At 37.4% G+C, this 4,458-nt stretch overlaps 1 long non-coding RNA gene across 1 annotated transcript in view; it reads left to right on the top strand.

Moving 5' to 3' along the window:
- Positions 1-171: 171 nt before the first annotated feature.
- The window catches only part of LOC107833780 (uncharacterized), an 18,949-nt gene continuing 14,662 nt past the window's right edge, over positions 172-4,458 (top strand). Inside the window, exons 1-2 of the long non-coding RNA XR_001659543.1 lie at positions 172-782; positions 1,776-1,780. This is a non-coding gene — a long non-coding RNA (uncharacterized LOC107833780). The remainder of the gene's footprint in view (positions 783-1,775; positions 1,781-4,458) is intronic.

A 4,458-nucleotide genomic window follows, 5' to 3' on the forward strand; every position in this document is an offset into this window, starting at 1 on the left:
CATCACTGATTTTGTCAGTTTAATAGTTTTCCTGCTTGATAAATGCATATGTTCATCTGGGCTCTTATAGAAATACATTTTGAGCAAAATTCAGTCAAACTATATTCCAGAGTAAACACAAAATGCAATTTGGCGTTTTATGGGTTTTATGTCTTATACATCCATCCTGTCCCCATCTGTGATCTTCAAGCCATGCTGCCCTGGATGCTTCAGAATAATAATTAAAATCAAAAAACATTTTCATAATGTGAACAGTAGTAAACCTGTCTAATATATTAGCTGGGTCTAAATCCATCAACTGGAGCTAAAGTAAAATAAAGGAAATGGAAGATGATGAATATTTGGTTTTTATCAAAACTCAACAGGCAACAATATTTTCTCATTTTTATTTTGTACATTTGAAATAAATGTTTCTCAGTCTATTATTGCAGCTAATGGTGAATGCCTTTAAGGTTTCATGTGTTTGACTGTAACAAGATTTCATCTCAGCTCCTGCTGCCTTTCAAAAACCTCCAACAATTAACAACTGGACAGGTGTACCTAATAAAGTGGCCAGTTTGGCTCATTGTTTCCAGCTTGCAGACACTGTGTTGTGGAAAAATGATGATCAAGCTGTGTTCAGGTGAAATCACTCAATCAGGTTTATTTGTGAATTGTGCAGAACTCAGAGCTTGTAGGACAATCAGTGATGAAGCAGGTCTGGATGAAAAGCTCTGCCAGGCAGAGACACACATGAGTTTATACCAGGATAAAGAGTCCAAAACAATGACTGAGACAGTCTGGTTCTCATGCAGCTGTGGGAAACGAGTCCCAACCTGGTTCATGGAACCCAAATAACTTCACTGTGGTGAGAGTTCACAAGCATTTCATATAACATGATCAGCAGATGTTAACTTTTACTATTTTTCCACCACTCACTGCTAAAAAGAAGGGCATTTCAAATGAAACACTTTGACAAAACCCTGAAGCTCAGAGGTCAGAGGTCACTCTGTGGGAAACATGTCAGATTAACTGAAACCTTCAACCAGAGAAATACAATCAGAGTTTAATGAGCAAAACTGATTTAATCAAGTCTGTGCAGCAGCAAATCAAGGAGGCCCAGATTAACACTGTCAGATTTGATTTCAACACTTTTAAAGTGTCCATATGGGTCCACACCAGAAAGTGTTAATCTAACTCTTTTTGGAGAGTTAGTACCTTAACTCTTATAAAGTGTCAAATATTAAATCTGCTGGAGTTAACAATTTAACACTTACTAACACTAATTCAGTGTTGGATCTTAATATTAACTCTGACAGAGTATTTTTTTAACATCTTAAGAGTTATTTTTCAATTAATATTAAATAGGTACTTTATTGTTTTGAACTTTAAAAAATTCTTTGGAAAATAAATATTTAATAAAGAGGCAATGATTTTCTCAAATGCATTTATTTCAAAACGTGCACCATAATTACAAAACATATTACAACGTGGAATAATGTGCATGTTTCACATATCGCCTTCATTCACATATTGCTTTTTAAAAAGTCTAACATATCAGCTGTGCAATACAAACTGCAGTATGCTTAATACATTTTTCTTCAATACCATATGCATGAAATTGTTCAAAGTACAAGGTGGAGAAAGTAAAGCCTGTATCAATGCATGCAGTTCATGTAATATGATAGAGTACATTTTCTTTTAACAGGTAGAATGCCAGATATTACATTACATAACAGACCAACCTGATAATCAGATCCATCATTTCTTATCCAGTTTCTGTTTCTGTTCATAAGAGACAGTTCCTCTCTGCACTCCACCAGAGAGATGTCCACTCACTAGCAGATTGTTTTCAGGTTGTTGGGCTGTTTGTGAAGTTTGGCCGGAGACACCAACATGCTCCTCTACTGCATCGGATAGTCTTCAGTCTCTGAGTACCACAGTTAATGTCGGTCTCTGGATCATAACAAACAAAAAACAGAACAATGAGAAACGGAACGAAGGAATACATTTTTACTACAACTCTAAACACAAGCCTCAATTACAGAAATGTGGGGTTTCAGAGATATTAACACTTGCATAATCATTTTTGGAGCTTGAATCTTTGAAGAATCCATGGAGGGATCAGGAGGGGGAGGTTAGGCTGACGACTGGCGATTTATCCTCAACCAGACTGGTTCTAATATATACAAAAAGGCAATAAAAGGATTTAAACATGCTGCAAAACGTATATAAGAAGACACAAAAGCAGGAATAATGCTCTCAACATGAAAAAGCCTTTTGCATTTTTTCAAAGGAAAAAAAATCGATCAGAAAGGTTGATTAATCTGACCAATATGCATGTAAACGTTCAACATCATGAAAAAACATACTCCAGATTATTACGGATTTGTTCAAGTTAGCCAATAATTTGATTGAATTATTGATTTTTTCCAACACTTATACTCCGCTGACATTCGGCATGCTAAGCTAAATATGCTAACACCGAGCCATCTGTCATACAGGTTGAGCTCAACTCAAAATAATAGTTATAAACCATATCAGAAAAAAATGACTTACCAAGCGTGGTAAACACCTCAGACCGGTGGAAAGTAAATAGTCCTGAAATGACTTGGCTTCTGTCGCTTTGCTTCGGTGGGAATCTGTAATTCTGGGGCGGAGGCAGTGAATGAACTCCTTCAATTTTAGAGCCGCTGGTGGAGTTCAGAGTTAAAAAGTAAAGAGTTATTGATTCTATTTTAACACCTCTAGATTTGATATGGAAACATTTTGATTTAACAATTGATTTTAACTACTAATTCTATACACCCCAGACTTGCATAAACAGAATGTGACTCTATAAGAGTAAAATTCACTCCGCTTTTGCACAGTCTACTAACACCAAAACATTTAACACTTTTGGTTTATTTATTTGCTTTTTTCTTTTATCCGTCGCCTCAGTGGGAGTTTTATTCAGAAAATCAAAATTATAATTTTATATTTCCTCAATGACTGAAATTGGAATTACTTTCAGGTTTAGACACCTTGGTAGAAAAATAATTAGTTTTCTTTAATTAGTTTTCTGTAATCATAGAAGTTCATACACAAACCCTTCTTAGAATATCAGAAATGGTTTTTATTGGGGTTTTTTTCTTCAGATTTTGATATTCAGGGTCAAAAGGAGCTTAAAGACCATCTGAAGAAGAAGTTCCAGAGTCTCTCTGAAGGCGTCGCTGAACCTGGAAATCAAACGTTTCTGAACCAGATCTACACAGAGCTCCACATCACAGAGGGGTTAACTAGAGAGGTCAACCAGGAACATGAGGTCAGACGGATTGAAACAGCATCCAGGAAACAAGAAANCTTCTTGACAGAACCATAATTCCTGATCCTTCTTGATTAGAACCGGATATTTTATTCATCGCTTTTCCTATCACATCTGTCGCGATGTTTGTTGCGGCTTTTTTTAAGTGAGGTTTTGCCAGGGCAAAACCTGATTTAAACAGCGGTGACACAAACCGGAATAATCTTGAAAATATTGACCCGACCCCTCGCCCGTACATGGTCGGGGACCCGTAAAACCCCGGTAAAGCTCCGCCTACTTGGTTATGATAATAATGGATGAACCGGTGAGGGTCATCCCTTAGTGTTGCCGGCGTCATGTTACCGTAGATTTATACGACGCTGCTGAGCAAAAGAAAAAAAAAACAGTCTCTTCCCCGTCGTAGCGTGGAGCTCTATGAACGATAACCTTGTCATCAGCCGTTTTTTATATAAATGTTTTTTGATCAGAGATAATTCTGTTATTATCTCAGACTTCGTTGCGACTTTGCGGGTCGAAAATGTAATTTTACGATTGTCTTTCCATAGGTAAATTTTATCGGAACGTTCTGGTCTGATTTCAGCTCGATTTGAATTGATTCAATATGTTTCCGAGCCACAGGAAGATAGTCCGGCGGATTAAAAGCCCGAGTAATTATATCTCCGAATTTACCTTCCACTTCAAGCGTGCGCAGCAGGGGGGCGTACGCATCTCCTACTAATTGGTGCTCGATCACATCACTGTAGCAATAAAAGTGGTAGAATCCCGCTTTCCTGTCCATCGGGTGTGGAAAGGGTTCATGTTTTATACAAGTAATCCATTCCCCCGGGTCAGCGCCAAAAACATAAGCGATAGGTCCGTGAAAACGTAATTGATATCGATCGTCATCTGCTAAAAAGAATAATCTGTTTTCAACAGCGGTCATGTAAAAAAAAATATTCTTCGTTATAAGACGAGACTCGATCTCTGTTTTTAGCTGCTTTATTGTCTCATAGTATCCAGACGTGATATACTCCCGAGAAAAGTTTACACTTCCCCTCTTCCTCCATTCAAAGAACGCGGATTCTTTTGGGATATTATGCCAAGTGTGAGGGTAAGAAATTTCGGTTAAAGCTACTTGCCACGATCCTTCTAAATTAATGTGCTGCGCTTGATTCACACGAAAACTTGAAGACGTA

The sequence above is a fragment of the Poecilia formosa genome, unplaced genomic scaffold, assembly GCF_000485575.1.
Source record: "Poecilia formosa unplaced genomic scaffold, Poecilia_formosa-5.1.2 Scaffold451, whole genome shotgun sequence".
Classification (NCBI taxonomy): domain Eukaryota; kingdom Metazoa; phylum Chordata; class Actinopteri; order Cyprinodontiformes; family Poeciliidae; genus Poecilia; species Poecilia formosa.